The sequence below is a fragment of the Bombus vancouverensis genome, chromosome 14, assembly GCF_051014615.1.
Source record: "Bombus vancouverensis nearcticus chromosome 14, iyBomVanc1_principal, whole genome shotgun sequence".
Taxonomy (NCBI): Eukaryota; Metazoa; Arthropoda; class Insecta; order Hymenoptera; family Apidae; genus Bombus; species Bombus vancouverensis.
This window is the reverse complement of record NC_134924.1, coordinates 11,165,790-11,183,123: the sequence shown is the minus strand read 5'-3', so window position 1 is coordinate 11,183,123 and position 17,334 is coordinate 11,165,790. Positions and strand designations below refer to the sequence as shown.

At 36.3% G+C, this 17,334-nt stretch overlaps 1 long non-coding RNA gene across 3 annotated transcripts in view; it reads left to right on the top strand.

The window, feature by feature from the left end:
* The window catches only part of LOC117156987 (uncharacterized), a 78,690-nt gene extending 64,524 nt beyond the window's left edge, over positions 1-14,166 (top strand). For 2 of the 3 annotated variants that reach the window (XR_013060048.1, XR_004464207.2), the window contains one exon: positions 13,854-14,166. This is a non-coding gene — a long non-coding RNA (uncharacterized LOC117156987). Of the gene's footprint in view, positions 1-12,378; positions 12,565-13,853 lie in introns of all 3 variants that reach the window. The other variant, XR_013060047.1, reaches the window with a different exon arrangement.
* Positions 14,167-17,334: the final 3,168 nt, after the last annotated feature.

Sequence of the window (17,334 nt, the reverse complement as noted above, 5' to 3'; positions counted from 1 at the left end):
AAACAAAGTCACGATTAATTTGTTTGCCTCACTAAATAGTTGCTTGGACCGTGAAATTCATATTCGAATGCTGTATATCGTGTTTTTTTTAGGGCAGCGTTAATTCCGCGAATTTTGTCAATGTAAACAAGATTGTACGCGGAATTTAGAACAATAGAGCTCGCAGTCGATTTAAACGCGTTATACGAAAACTACGATTGTCTGTTGAAATTTCCTACCTACAGTCGGGACTGTATGTATCGTTGACAATTACTAAGCAAAGAGCCCCTTGAATTATGGATTTAGAGTGCAACGTAATGGTATAGTCCGTCTCACAATTTATAGGTCAGCCTTCTGCACCCTTTACACTCTCAGCTTTTCACGGATCGTCAAATACCAATGCTTGTGAATGATTTACTAGCTTGTCAAGCTAACAGGTTACACGTTGTGTTTTTAGGCTGTTCCTTCCGCACGTCTTTTCTCTGTGTTGTTGAAAATATTTGTCATAAAACGTAATATTATCCAATAAACAGACTTTTTCTTTAATTCGTTTTATTAGAGAGAAGCCTCTGGAAAATTTTCTGGTTATGTTCTTTAAACTCGAACTTATTTCTGTCGTAGAAATGTCACAGTCGAGGTAAGGGGTTACGAGGTTTTCAGACATGCGATTAACCTCGCGCCTTTCGCCTACGTACTGTTCATAAATACCGAACATTGGAACACTTGCTGATTTCACGATGAAACGCGAAACGCTGGTTGAACAGCGATCATTAATCCGAGTTATGAAGGAAACAATTAATCGATCAAAATTTTATATCGATGTAAAATTATGATTTTATATACAGTAACTCACGAAAATATTCGAATACTTGTATAATATTTTTATGAATACATTATGTGTGTTATGCAAAAAATCTTGAAATTTTATTAACACTGTACGACTATAAAAATTAATTTTACTATATTAAAAATTTATAAAATTATCTATTATATTGTCATTTTCAGTAAATTATTTTAAGTAATAATTTTTAAGGATTCGAATGATTTCTTAATCATTTTTCAGATTTAATGGAGCTCGCGTAAGTGTTCTAGTACTTATGAACGGGAGTGTATATGTATATCCGTGTAAGTACGTACAACATTGGTTGTACGTACGACATTGGTTGTACGTACGACATTGGTTGTACGTACTTACACGGATATATATATACATTCCCCTAGTATTTATGAACGGGAATGTATATGTATATCCGTGTAAGTACGTACAACATTGGTTGTACGTACGACATTGGTTGTACGTACGACATTGGTTGTACGTAAACGTATGGTTCTATATGTATATATACGGTTTATTTGTACACATTGGGGAGAACAACGTGGTATGTCACAGTGAAAGTAGTCTGAAAGTCATAAACGTCCGTGACACAAGACGCGACGGCCAAACGCTACGACGATTTTCTCACAGTAAGCTCCGTATGTTAGCGGATTTACGAGACCTCCAGATGCGTGAAAGATGCCTCCGTGTCGAGCAGCCCTCTTCGCGTTTATGACACAGACGTTGTTGAATAATTGGATTTGTCGGTTATTAGTGTAAGTATTACACATGTAAGTAATGCCTCAGAGGTAATGATTTCATACAGCGTGTACGTAACGATGTGCACACTTGTTCATAAGTGTTAGCAAGCTTATGGGAAAATGTTGAAAGAGCGTTGCGAAATTATTGACGTTGATATTGTTCGTCGTTGATTATCTACGATAGTTTCAGTTGGTTTACTTAATTCTATAGTAGTTCCTTTTGTAAAGAGAATCTTCTACCGTAATCAGTATTCCGATACGAAGAAAATGCTTTAATAGTTTTACTTCGTATAATTGTAGAGGTAAAGTGTTTTGCATAATCTTGTACTGATAAGATAATAGAAACTGTAGATACAATAATGGAACGACTCTGAAACTTTAACAATTATTAGCTGAACTTAATACGTATCTATGTTTCACTATCTAGGTCTAAGACGAAAGCTGTCGTTAAAAGTTAATGTTCTTGGATAATTCACGATAAAAGTATGTACCTTGTTGAGTCGACCTCTCCGTGCGTTTAACTTTAAATGTTATAATTTTTCAGTTTCACTTACATAACGCAATGGAAGGTTTTACGGCCACTCGTATTAATAATTAAAATAAATGTTTAAAGTAAAACTATTCAGGACACTGATCTTATTATCTTTTACTTTCATATAACTTTCATGTAGATACAGAAAAAGCAATTTACATAATCATTTTATAATTTCAACAATAACAATGTTTTATTTTGTGTATTTCATAAAAGTGAGACTTAAAATATGAACTTGAGATGGTAGGTACTGTTTTGCATCAAACATCAATTTAAAAATGATGCTGGTAGAATCCGAGTGTGATGTTATTCAAATTAAAAAAATCCCTTTGATTTAGTTGATTATACAAGTCGGCGCTTTCAGAAAATATTTTTAAAGTCCCTTATATCATTTGACGATGCTGTATGAATATGGATATATTTAATTTTTCTGAATTAATAATGTTTTCATCAAAGACAGCCACGTGCATATGCATATGAAAACTAGAGAGAAAAAAGGTGATAAGTCACGTGTTCCATCTTTTTTACCAAATTCAGAATATTATCGATTAATTGTCATCAAAGAAACAATATATTACACGCGATATATGCATAAATGCGTACAAATTTTCTATGGTAAGCGTTCAAACATTTTCGTCGGCTACTTTAAGAACGATGCGCATTAGATTTTCTTTCCTTCGTGTACTACTTCGAAGCGTAAAGCGCGACTCGAAGAAAAGCCGTAGTACTCGAAACTTTTACTTTTTACCACGATGTCTGGTCTAAATTTTTAAAGAAGGCGTAATTTATGATTCGGGGGCCACCGAAATGATGCACAGACGGGCACGTAAAAAGTTTGAGCAGAAGAGAAAGAGAAGAAACCATTTAAAAAGCGAAATTCCACGAGCAGTATTAAACATCGCTGCGATACTATATACCGCATCGTTATCTCGTTTTTCTTAAACGAAAAGTCGGTGATGCTGCAAAAACGATAAAGTCAGACTCTGACGACGTCTGGCTGCTGAAAGGATTTCCAGCTGGATACGTTCATTCGACGTCGGTATAATTCTTTTTCGAAATACGAGAGAATAAACGTTTGAATCGGTATATCATCAAAAAGCAGAGATTATAGTCGATAATTATAGTCGATCGTGGAAATATTCGAACATCAAAGTAATTTTGATCTTGTAGCTTTCTATTTTGAATAAATGTAAGGTAGAAGCTAGTAGAAATTAATAAATTAACATGTTATATCGTGTTATAGTAAGCAAAGTATAAGTACCAAAAATAAAAAAAAACTATTTATTATGCAGGATTATTTTAATGTTAAAGAAAACTGAAAAAGAGAGATTTATAAGCGAAAAGAAGATGATTAACTATTAGAAGAATAACACCCATTGCTAGCATTTTCGTGAAGACTTATAATACTAAAATTTCCAAAATTATATCATTCTGGAATCGTAAAACGCAAAACCAGAATGAACCGCGTAATTCTCGGCGTCTACTAATAACATTTTACTCCAAAATAAAATTGCGTGTGTCACCGAGAAAAATTTCTATCGCATAATCCCCTTCGGCGCGTCTGTCGATGCATGTGTAATTTACTTAAGCCACTGCAACGTGTATCCGAACTCGATTCTAACCCCAAGTTAAACTACATAAAAAGAACAAACGTGAAGAGGAAATAGTTGTAGAAGAATTATGAAGAAAATATTCCAAAGTTCTCGGAGAACACTCGCAACTAGGCAGAGTCACTTAACGTTGTCTCGAAATGGTTGACGCACTTGGAATATTGTATACAAATCTGCTAGGAAAACGACACATATTGCGAAATTTTTGTGCATCCCGTCGGTATTTTGTTACTCAAGCAATTATTTTCATTATTTTAAATATTGCAAATTATTTTCTAGTCTTACAAATATCTGAGATAGATTTCAGTTGTATATCCAATATTAAAAAGAATAAAAAAATACTCGAGAAACAAAAAATGTTTGCAGATTATTGTTGATTACAATTATTCGCGTTAATTTTGAAGACAGAATCGATGTTCATAAAACTTGTTTAAGCCTCTCGTCGATAGTTTCACACAGACGAAATAAGTAGTGTTAATTACCGAGCATCGTAGAAGTATTGTTGAACTGAAACAACGGTAGCAAGCATTGCATCGAACTTTGAGATTCTGTTTAATCACGGCGGGATCGCGAACGAAACTCCGGTTCGCGAAAGAAATCGCTCGGAAAGTTTCCAGCGTTCTGCATTGCTAAACGAGCAGAGGAGAATTCAGTAAAGCTGACGACCTAGAAGTATGGTCTCTCGAAGATCGTTAAACGAACAGCTGCCTAGGATAATAGACTGTGAAAATACCAGTAACAAATGAGAGACTTTTGTTGCATTAAAATATTATCTTTAGTCGCGAACATTGGTCGATTCTTTATCGTAAAAATGATCAGCAACTGTATCGATGATATTTTTCTAACTTAGTTCTAATATGATCCATCTGTGTTTGTGATATCTATCTTATTTGCTAATCAAACTTGGAGAAATTTTATTCGAAATAAAAATAAACAGTAACATCTTGAAATAATAAATTACGTGTTAATTAATCTAAAGCTTCGTTCATTTTCATTTCAGTTGGTTTAATTAAATTTTTTATTTTAGTCCCATAGTGGTAATCGCAATATTGGACATGAAATTGTATAAATGTAATATATTCATAAAAAAATATTTACAAGCGTTGGAACACTTCCGTGAACCCGTGTACTAATAATTACGAAAAGCAAAATTCGCGGAATCTCACAAATTCCAGTCATAATTCAATGTATATCGCAATAAAAGCCTGTGCTCATATTCCTAATAAAATATCCTCGCTACTATAATATGCCGAGACAAAGGCGGATGATACACGCACGGTGAACGAGTAATTTGAAGTTGCTCAGTTAAAGGGAAACAATTACGCGAACTTATCTTCGTAAAGCCGCATCTTAGAAACGTTATTAAAACATCAAATAAGCTATTGCCTAAGCACCCCTTGCTGAAAGGCTTTAGCTTCTGCAACGTTCTTGCGTTGCGTTACCACCTGTCGTGTTTTTTAATTCACTAGGTTGACATGATAAAACAAAAAAGAAAAAGACGTAGGATAGAGAGGTATTAGGTTTTAAAGCGTGTTTGATATTTGATAAAGTATTGTATTACTGGCGCAGTGGTAGGTGATTTTCAAAAAACCATTTCGTGTTGTTTGTAATTTCAGTTTCTGTTCAATATCGTACTCGAAACGTTTAAATACTACGGATGTTTTCAATGCTGTAACAGAGATATCGTGAAATGATAATTAAATAACGGAAAATTAAATTTTTAAGCTGCAGTTCTTTTTTAAAATCGCAAGTGGGTATATGAGCAAGTCAATATATACATATTACATAGCAAGTCGATTGTAATCTTTCATTTTGATTTATTTCTTCTGTGTTTCACGTTCTTAAGATTTTTACTTTGAATACGATTCTTATGAAATTGAGGTATCTTTATAAATAATTAGATGCATAGAATCATCAGAGCATAGAAAGATCAGAGTATACGATTATCCCTCGTATTTGTTTGAATCTATAACATTTCAACTGTATGTAATAATTTGCGGATATAATTTATAAGTACATGTAGAGTTTAGCGTATATTTAGCTGCAACAATTTACGATACTATGACAATGAGACCGTGGCGAGTGTTTATATTGGAGTATCGGTAGCAGGTGAGAAGCGATTCGAAGAATGTACAAGTAGACCAGTAGAATGCATGATACTATGTGAAAATTTTGTTGCATGTGGCAAGAATGCATGTTGTATACGTGAGATTTATAAAAAGAAGCGAGAGAATTTTGTGTAAGTAGCTGAAGAAAGGTTGAGTCATTTGAGAGTCGAAGGAGAAGTTAAGAAAATTTTGAGTGAATTGAGACTACTATTCTGAGACGCAGCGCCGTTTTTTTTTTTTTTTATTACTATATATACGTTTCATTATTTTATACGACATTATTGAGTAAAAGCCTGTCTGCAATGCAACATTCCTACGAAAAATTTATTTCGAAAATATTTCAACCTTAGCTGTAATATGAAAAATTTTTCTGAATCAAATTTAAATGATACAATCCTTTCTGTAATTTAAGCGATTTCCAATAAATACCTTGATATGGCGTAAATATAAAATTGCGAATAAAACAGAAACATGAAAGGGATTTGGACGGAATGATTCGAAAAATATTGAATGGAAAACATGTATAAAATTTATTCTCCGTTGATTGTACAAACCGAGTAAATGCATATTATTCTCCAAAATCCCCAGTACGACAGTGTCAATTGGTTAGGTGTATGTTGTTTGCAGTACCACCAATAAACTACGTTTCTTTTTTTTTTTTTGTTATTAAACAAGGTCCACGGTCGAATGAAATAAATCTTCGAAAATATTTTTCATCTGTTTGAAATAGCACTTCGAAATTGTATCTGCTTTTCATAATACGGCTACGGAAACACAATTCGTTTTTGCATATTTATCAAATCGGAACATTAATGCACGCATACAGATCATGCGCCGTAGTTGCATTTTTATTATTTATCGTAATTGCGCAGTTTGCACTATCGTTCTATAATATCTGAGATCGTCGATGTAAATAATAGATTATTATTTAACGTAACTCCTTTATTTGTAAAAAATGCAAGCATACAATTTTACATAGAATAATATATTTCACACAAACGTAGAAAAGCGAGTTTCGAATTGAATTTTTTCGAATTTGTTTTGCATATTCTACCCTTGTTATGACATGTTATTAAAACATGTTAAAACAAAAGTTAATTGCCACACGTTGATCAAAACTTGAGTGCATGCGTGTAGCGATGTTACAATGTTTCATATCTATATATATATCTAAAATGAATAAGATGTCTGGCAAGACTTTTTGATTAGATAAAGGACTTGATAAATTTTCTTTACAATCTCCAAATGAATCTCCGGGGCAATTTCTCGCGAGTTCGAAAGAAACACTCGCTGCAGAAAAGAAGTACGATAAGTTACAGTCGATGGTAGCGAAGAAGGCTTCCCTTAATTAAAATTAATACGAGGGCCACGCCTTTATCAATCGTTCGTTGCGCAAGCGAGTCTTGGAGAGGCAACAAAGAATTTAATGAAATTACAGGCTACAACTCTTCTTTACATACCCATCGTAAAAACAACAATCGATCGTGCCCTTAAATTAAAACCGGCATCGATCATTCGAGAAAAATACTTCTGACGATAAATAATCCTCCCGTTAGCTATTTTTATCCACGATGAGTACATTATGCTACTTGCGAACCATTTTCCAGAGTAGATATACATTATAATATAGTATATAGTAAAATATACAGCATGTATATAGCATTTTTAATATTTCTAGATCTTAGCTATCGTATTACATCGTATATCGATACAGTATTTCTAAACTCTATAGTTTTACAGGTTTAATTTACCGCCAAACGCGAAATAAACACGTAAATGGAATAATAAAAAGTTCATCGAACCATCGTTCTTACGAATAAAAATCTCGTGTATTCGAGTTACAGTTCAATTATCATTCCAAAAATAAAAAATATATTTCGGGATCACAGGTGAATAAGAAAAGATACCTTCAGGCAGAAGTATGTACAGTACACAGGCATTCGTCATTTCAGGGAGAAGCATCGAGCTTGCAGAAACATGTCCTGTTTCTTTCAATGTTCTGGAAATAATACGAGCTTACGTCATACAAACTACGTCCGTGAAATGTTTAACTTCAAACATAATTTGAAATTTCCTTTCTGGTCGAAAATACGAATGTGTGTAAGAACTCGTATAGGAAAAGACGGTCAATATTTTAGCGATCCCGAAAGAAAGCTAGGCCAAGCTGCACAAGTGGCCCGTATTTTCTTTTCTCTCAAAAGGGCTGCATATAGCTGTCTCTTTTTAGAATCAAACCGTTGCTCGCCATACTTTTCTTCAAATCTGAGAACTATACGTACGAATATGTACGCTATAAAAGAATATTTGTATTCCTGTTATAACATTTTGTTTCTTTTGTGCACGCAAATATATCGAGACTTTCTTAACTTGTAACTACAGACGTCGATATTTTTCTCGATACTTATGTTAATATCAATGGATAATGTTAAATCGTAAATCAAAGCTGCCTGGGAAAATTATCCCATTTCGTAAAAATATTTCAATGCAACCTAAACATATCTACTATGAAAATTTGCATTGTTTAAGAACAAAAGCATCAACGGTACGTGATACTTGAAAATCAACTTACCACACTTGGCAGCAATCCCCCAATCTCGTGATCCGATGAGCGACTTTTTTCTTCTGCAGGCAGTTAAAAGTTGAATAGTGAGGAGCGTAATTCGCAGGGGATGGCTGTCCCCAAACTCGTGTAATATCCACGTACGTATCGACCCACCTATCCTTGTGTCCTACGCTTTCAAATTCTTCCCTAGCAGACGCTCAAAATGGTCGCAAGTCGACGAAAACTAGTCGTGCGAAGGATGTTTTATGAAAGTTTTTCCTCTCATAATCTCGAGCTACCTTCCCACCTCCCTTTTTCACGTTCGATGTCCAACACTTGTCAACTTCGCGATTTTTCCTTCGTAAAATATTCCTTCGTTTGAGTTACTTCCTTTCACTATAGGAACCCTCTTCCTTACGTTTCACCAATAATCGGCGGCGATTCTATGCTTGCTGGATAAAGACCGGATCGTTCTTGACACCTAGGATTTGCACACTTTAATCGTTGAGTTTATTCAAACTGTTGAGTCGAATTAAACGGTAACTTCGATGAAGGATTTAAAACACACTTGGTATATTTTAGGAAAAAGCGGTTTTCAAATTAGACTGTTCCACAAGTTTCAAAGACCACAAAGAAAAAAGATTATGTCCATAGAGAGCGCAAAGTTTGGAACATTCTTTTCACGAGAAATCATTAAACAATTTGAAGACTATAAAAATAAAAGCGTTTTTAAAAATTCTTCTTATAATAGGAAAAACGTAGTACGTACAATATATAGGTTCGTGTAGTACCAAATGAAGTAAATGAGATACAATTTGCGATAACAGTTGTTACAAGCTTTCAGGTATTTGCGTATCTTACTATAAAAAGGCATTACACAGAAATGATTTGTATATTATATATGAAATAACATTTCATGACAGAAACAGACACTATAAGTACATTCCCGTTACATCGCTGTATTCCTGACTTTCTACGATCCAAGTACGAGAAAATATTAAAAAGATAAAGAGAAAGATTCTTTGTTCAAACAAAGTTCTGGAAACCTCTCTTGACCGCTTCTCTGTTTCATTTCAAAAATATTACCGGCATAAAAGTTTCCCGATAAAAAGGATCCACGCAAGGGCTGTTTGATCAACTTAAAACGAATGAAATTTTTATTGTAAAGAAAGTTTGCCGAAGATCGAAATAAATGTCGAGGGAATATAGTTGCCGAAGTCTCGTACCCCTGTTCCTTTTATTCCCTGTTCGATGTTGATTGCAGCAGAATATCGCAAGAACCGCAGAAACATGGAATCGAAAGGACGAGAAGATCAAAGAAGAGAAAACTTACACTCTTTTACGGCATGAATAACTCGAAAAATATTTTTCACTTGGTGAAAGTGCCGTACAATTTCCCAAGCCGGATTAAGGAAAGTCGACACGCGTTTACTCGAAGTCGAATCCGATTCAAACAGAATATTCGTGGTCCGTGAAACGAGAGTGGCTCGAATCGCAATTCCGAGCGCAAATTCAACCGCTTTCCCGAAACGTGCGAATACGAAATAGCCACGTACATCGAATTTGTCATTTTCGATTTCCTGAAATCTTTATGATGTATATAGATATCGTGTACATCCCTCAGGCTGCTGGTTGGTGCACGATTTTCGGTGGATTTCGATTGGCGCGAAGATTGATCGCAAAACGTCAAGGATTTCAACTGGCAAAGATATTCAGCTCGGTGAAAATGTCCAGATCCAATTTATTGGAATACGCTGAAATTAGATTGTAATTTTGCAAGTCAATCTTAATCTATCTGACTGACATCACCAAGTTTTTTAATCGCTTTGAATAATCCGCGAAAATTCTTACGAAGTCTGCGCCGATTTGCGCGAATCGAGCATAAAACGTATCGATTCGTGATCCGCTTAGTGAATATAGAGAGTTTTTGAATTGAAAATATGATATGTTCGCCTTTTAAAACAAAACGTTAAAAATTTGTTTGTTGATTGGAAAAGTGCCCCGAAGAAACCATAAATCGGAATAACACGTTTGAAAGTGGAAATTCGCGTTAGATATGAACAAATCACATGGAGTTTAGAATATCACTGACCATAATATCTCGTTCGTCTTCGAACACGACTAGCTGCCAATTTGTTGCCTCCGCTGCAAGGGCCTAACTGGCGCATAAATATTCCATAAGGTGGATCGGTTGTAGCACGAACAGGTTAAAAACAGGCTGTACATACGAAGGACGGAACGAAACAAATTGCAGCTCGCCCGGCACTGAGCGAGATATTCCGGGTCGAATGTAAATTTTCAGCTGTGCTCTGGAACCGCGTGTCGCGAGAGTCAAGGAAGAAAAAGACGCACCGAGATCCTAGGCGAAAGAGGAAATACAGAGAATAGAAAGAGAAAGAGAGAGAGAGAGAGAGAGAGAGGAGAAACGGTGAAAAGCGGGAGGAGATTCGAGAAAGACAAACACTTGCGACAACGCGGAGGACGCAAGTTAGACGAGGAAAAAGACGAGGCAGAGTTAGAGGGTTGAAGTTAAGGCAACAGCCGTGTGAGGTATAAGGTATCCGGAGAGTTATGTGGCGACAAGCCGACAACCCCTTAGCACCCAGTGACAAATACGAGGCGCGCCGTGCCTTTTCTGCCTTTTCGCGACACTACGCTCGCTTGTCCATGGTAAGAGGCGGAAAAGGAAAGAAAGGGCGATAGGACGTTCACTTTTTTCCACGCGCGGTGAGTCACTCAACCAACGAGTTAGAGCTGCGACTGACAGACCCTCCTCTAACTTGTCTATAACCGATCCACGAATATTTTTTCGTAGCCTGCCCGCTTTCGAGGCTGCTTATTCTTTTTCCCTCGTAACTCTTGCCATTTGCATTTCTTTGTAAGCATTTCGTAGGGTAGGCATAATACGAGCTATAATTCAGCCCGAGAGAAGTTTGCGAAGTTGCGCTCTCTTTCGTTTCGGACGAAACGGATTCGTAGACGTTATTCTTATTATTTATCTGGACGATTTTTCCAGCAGAAGACGTACGACTGGTTATTACGCTCAGACGCGAATATTCGTGACTTTGAAACTGAATAAGCACGGATCGAAGAGAATGGAGGAATATTTCGTGGCGAACAAAGGTGAAAATTTGAGGGAAACAGGACAGAGATATCTAGTAACGCTACTGCTGCTGCTGCTGCTGCTGCTACGGTTTATGGGGCTGAAAGATTTTAGAAGGGTTCTTTGGGATCGCCCAAGCAGATGCATAATAAAGGAAAATCAGGATATACATGGCACGGTGCCTGGGTTAGGTTCCAAGTTATAGCGATATTGTAGCATTCTACATTCTACCTAGCCGCTTGCCAAGAGGTTTCCTTACTTCACGTTCGAGGAAAATAAACCTAATAGTTGTGAGGGCGTATGTTGGCATTGAGACGGTTGAATCAAATCAGATTATGATAGGTGTATAATATATCGAGTTATTTGTGAAAATTCGAATTTGTGAGATTCGTATGTGAAGACGTAGTCGACTCCAAACTATATTCTTTCGAATGGTACAAAAATCGCTCACGCTCGACTTCCAAATCCAATGAACAGGGAGTAGATAACGTGAAAATTATTCATCCCTAAAGCCACGCTCGATTTCAAAAGCTCCGTCTCTCCTCTGTCGTATTTAATATTTAAAAAGCAAGCGAGCGTACGTGATGTATATACATACGTAGGTTCTTACAAAAGTAAACACGATGGAAGAGGAACGAGAGACAGCCCTACTTCTCGAAAAATAAACCCAAAAAGGATGTATTAAGAACCTAGGGGCGACGGAGGTAGGCAGTACGATCGAGTATTCGCCGCTATAATTTCGACGAACGAAAGAATGAAGAGGTGGTGTGGTTGAAACCGGAGCTCTTGCCGAACGAAGCGTTCCATTTATTTGCGCGATGATTTTGACAACGAACGTGCATCTTTTCTGTCCGTAAACAATTTAATTGTCGTGTAAGATTAATTGCTGACGCCGGAATTAATAAGAGGAATACGTTTATTTCTGGTAGGAAGCGGAGCACGTAATTAATGAGAAGGACGGGGCTTAACGTGTTCTGACAAACCGTGCCTGTCCACCACACTTATGACGACCACGGCCACGACCACGACCACGACCACGACCACGATCACGCGCATGGGAATCCTAGGGGCAGGGACAAAGGAAACTCCGTAGTCAGCCAGAGACAACGTTAGGGGTGATTACGCAAAATGCTTAATAATAGTGCGACTAAGCCGTTTTCTCCGCGTTGCGTCACCGCCATTACTTCTACCCTGATTCTTCTGGTATGCGATAAAATTCGTACCAGGATGATAGTTTGTTTCGCGAAAATGCCGTGTCATTGCTGGAATGTATTGTACATAGACGCAATGTGGTAGACACTGTCTTGTCAGCTTATTGTCAGATGTCTCTAATCTAGTAGTATCGTAAAATTGTATAGGAGGTTTGTTTGTTATCCTTCGAGGTAAATGCAACTGTTAATGTATTTATTACAAGCGTGATAGCTTAACTTGTCGATTTCAGTGACGGTAGGCTGTAAAATTTATGCGTCTCTAATAATATTATCAATCTGTAGCGATATACATACTCGTATACGCGTTTTCAGATAATATATGAAATTTCAATTGCAGGCATTTCAGATTTGTCACTTACTGATTGAATCGTGTCTAAAAATGTATCATCTGCTTGCAATATGTTTCGTATAAAATTGAACACCGATTTATGCTCTTTCGTTTCATGTTGTCCTTCTTTTGTTAGGAACGAGGATTATCAAAATATTGATTCAAGTGTTACGCGTTGGAGTAAGAAGTAAAACAGACAAATACCAATTGTACAGGATTATATGCATCTGAGTTATGAAATTTAAAAAAACGCAAATAACGTACACAAATATTCGTGCACGATATTCTAGTTGAAGTATCGCGAGCCATTTTTTCCGAGATAGCGGTAAAACTTTTATTTATTTATGGTCTGTTGCATTTTTTCATACTACTGATAGAGTATTACTCTTAAATCCTATTAATGTGAACGACTGTATACGAAAGTGAACCCTGCATCCTTTTTAGGATGAAACGATGAACGTAAACTATCACAATTTCGAGTGATTAATTGAAATTATATTAAGAAATTAATTGATTGCTACCGTTTACTTATTGAGTATCAAAAATAGTACTTTAACAGTATTATTGGCACTGCTATAACCGATAACTTGTTGATATAATATTGATAAGGATATTCCTGACGAAATAATGAAAGTTGACATTTTAGATTACAGTATAATTTGATGAAGATAATATAGTATTATAGTCATAGCTAATCTAGTTTACTTTCAATCTATCAGCCATAAAAGAAAATTGGTTTACATTTACCCCCTCTATTGCCTTGCATTCACATTTATCCACATTCATACGTACACTCACATATCCAATCTTATTTTACGCTTCTTTTCTATTATACATATTTATATACTGTCTGTCGACTTTTCAGTTTGGTTCGGGGCGAAGGTAACACGCGGACGGTGAGCTCTGGAGAAAAAGGGAAGCGCGAAGGGAAAAAGAGGAGGAAATACAAAGTGACACGAAGAAGGGAAAATAAAGGGTGAGAATACGAGGAGAGAGTGAAAGAAAAGCGAAAAGAAGTCTGGAACGAGAGAGAGGTACGAATTAGAAAACTAGAGGAGAAGAGGTTAGGAAGACAAAGGAACACGGGCAAGGCTGGAGACAAGGATGACTTCAAAAACATATACTGTCTGTCATCTATTTATGTCAGTTTCAACTATTATATACATATTATCTGTCATTTATTGCGTTATATATACATCCATCTTTACCTGTTAGACTTATTTACCTATTTAGCTAGGTAACCCCTCTCCATGCAGATAATGTAATAAAATGGATATTAATTCACTTCAATGGTTCGAAATAAAATAGGTTAAGCATGATTTTCAGAATAGAATTCATAATTTCGTTTAGCATGGGATCATACATTTCGATAGGTCTCGGTAATGTTAAAAATATTGTAACGATCCAGCAGACGTTTTAAAAGTTCTTTGGCAACGTACTATTTAGAACCATTATAGCTGGATAGCGTCAAAAAGAAACACGAAAAGAACCAGCTTAGTAAAGTATAATTCGTAAAATGTGAACCTAATAGATATAAGAAAATGGTGTACTAAAAGTTGCTGCTAACAATCAATCTTGATTAAAAATATCTCTGTACGAAAAGAAAACTTAATTGAAAGTATACGGTATCGCGATCACAACACGTCTGATATACAGACAATTATACTAAAAGCACCGATGCATTGTCATCATCTTCTTTTCTTTCGTTTGAAAAAACATCCAAGTAGATATTATCAAGAATGCTTCTTACGGGTGATGGTAACATCGAGATTCAAGCGAAGATTAATCGAATGACAATGGAACAAAAACGCGAAAAGGATCGTTGAGAAAGAGATACAATTGAATTAACGCATTCTCACTGCGAAGATTTCTCGTGTTGAAAACGACGGACGGTCTTGAGAGTCCGTAACATTTTCTGTAACGATCGTTGAAAAGAATTTAATCCCGTTTCTTCGGTTGTCGTCCACTTCGACGAGCGACGAACGAGCAAGAAATTAGGGCAGAGCTTTCGGCATCGATCTCTTTCTCATTTTTTGTCTTTCTCCGTGTCAACTCCGTAAAGACAATTTACCGGTCGACAAGATGGCGACCAGGACTTGGCCGATCGACACTCAACGAAAGGTCAAGTGAATACAGTTAATACTTTTCACTAGGGGCACAAGCTATTCGCATTTACCTCCTTTCGAGTATGTTTACGTGGGTAATCTTAATCGGTGGAAGAAGGAAGCCGGCTCAACTGGAGAGGTCGAAAGCAGGTTGAGTGCGAGACAAAGCAGGGACAGAAGGGAGAAAACTTAGCGGGAGGTTGAAAAGCACTAGACCAGCTATTGGCCACTCGAGCTTGATTCGTCGCATGCTGTACAATCAATTTTTTAAGCGAATAAACGTCGATGGCAGAGATGTTTCGGTGTCCACGCTGAAAAACGGATAGCTCGTTCTAGTTTCAGTAAAACGGAGAGCGTTTTAATATTTTCAGAGAAACTTCAGCACGAGATTAGAATTTGAAATATTTCTTCTGTTCTCTCTAAGACATTCAAATATAAATGCAAACAATTCTTTTATTACGAACTCGCATTTTATTCGTTAAAATACGGACAACAGTTATCTGCTGAAAAATTTATATGTATATATATATATATATATATATATATGTATATATGTCTAGTGTAATCGATCGACGCAAAACATGGAGAAGATAACTTTAATGTTTTTAAAAAATTAATTTCACAGGAGAAGTTGATAGAACATAGCTAACAGTACTCGCTTGTGACGCGTCACTGTATCATCACTATCAAACTCACTCCCGTTTGGTCCTATGGCACGGTATTCAGAGAGCACACCTGACCTATAATATCGATCAGTGACCACCTCGTGTATGAACGCTGCGCGATAACTTTTCTCGTCCACTATTTATCATTTTAACGGTGGTAGAAGGGGTGGGTACAGAGCGAACAGCGACATACAAGCGCTGGAAATCAAGCTGAAATAACGAGAATAGTTTTTCGTGCGCCACTACATAGAAACAGTTCTGTAACTAGAGACAATTATATAATACGTATTTTGAACGGTTTTATGTATCGTTGCATGTCTAACAATAAATATTGTCTGAATTAAATTCCAGATGGAAGATGTTTCATGAAATAAATTGAGAATCGCTCAGGATATCGTAAATGTGAAAGTGTTTTTGAAAGTGATTTTTCGTTCGTGTAGTAATTCACGTTTAGATAAATGGTTTTAATCTGCAAATGTTCGTTAAGTCGAGCAGTAATTAAAACTCTACAAATAAAAAACGGAGTTGAGACAAGTGGAATTACATCGTAAGGTAACAATTAACCAATATCAATACGCAAAAGATGTTGTACGACATTGACAATGCAAAATCTTCTTTGAATAAGTCACCTAACGTGTTGTGGAAAACCATTAAAATAAATATGAGAAGAGGACAAGCGATGAATTAAACAAAGCTTTCTCGTCATTGTTACGACGTGAAAAAATGGATGACAACTTGAAGGGTGTGGTGAATAGTTTGCACGCAAATTGAACGTGAAATATTTAAATACACCCTGAGAAGAGACGATATATCGATGGTTGGCAGAAAGAAATATTCAACCGTCGCGATTTATAACCCAGCACTCGAACTCGCTCGCATCCGATTAGCCGCGAAACAGTTGCCTAGCTGTTTCACGGTTTTTTTTTTTATTTTGTCTGTCGTCGATCAAACGTATGCAAATGATCGAGCGTTATCGAATAAACGATGTTTAATTTGGGTAAATTGTGTCATTTAATGCGACACTTTATGCGATCGTGTGTCTTGGAATAAAGGATAACACGAGCATAATCGATATAATCTCGAATTAGCATGAGCTACACAATGGTATCGCGCGTATCTGTTACTGAATATTCGAATCCCCGTGCGCGATTGTTGCGGTACTAAAACATGAATAACATATTAAAATAATCCGATTCAGTCAACAGAACAGTTCGACGTTATCGGTGGTAATAACGTGGAACTTGTGATTACAAATTTAACGGAGCCGACAAAGTGTAATTACCCGGTATGTCGCTCGGCTGATACATTGTTCAACGGTTTCGGTCATTATTATTAATGTATTGGAGTCGAAATACATACCATAGAAACGATAAAAGTGATCCGTAATCGATCGCACTCCATTTTACGATAGAGGACGCATTCGCAAGATTATAAATAATAGATGAAGTTACGATGAAATTAAAGATCTCTAAAATTCATGAATCTTATTCATAGCGTATTTTTATAGAAACTTGTATGAAATAATAATTGAACAGAGTCGCTACGAAATTTCTTTATGCTTTGACAGTAAATGGAT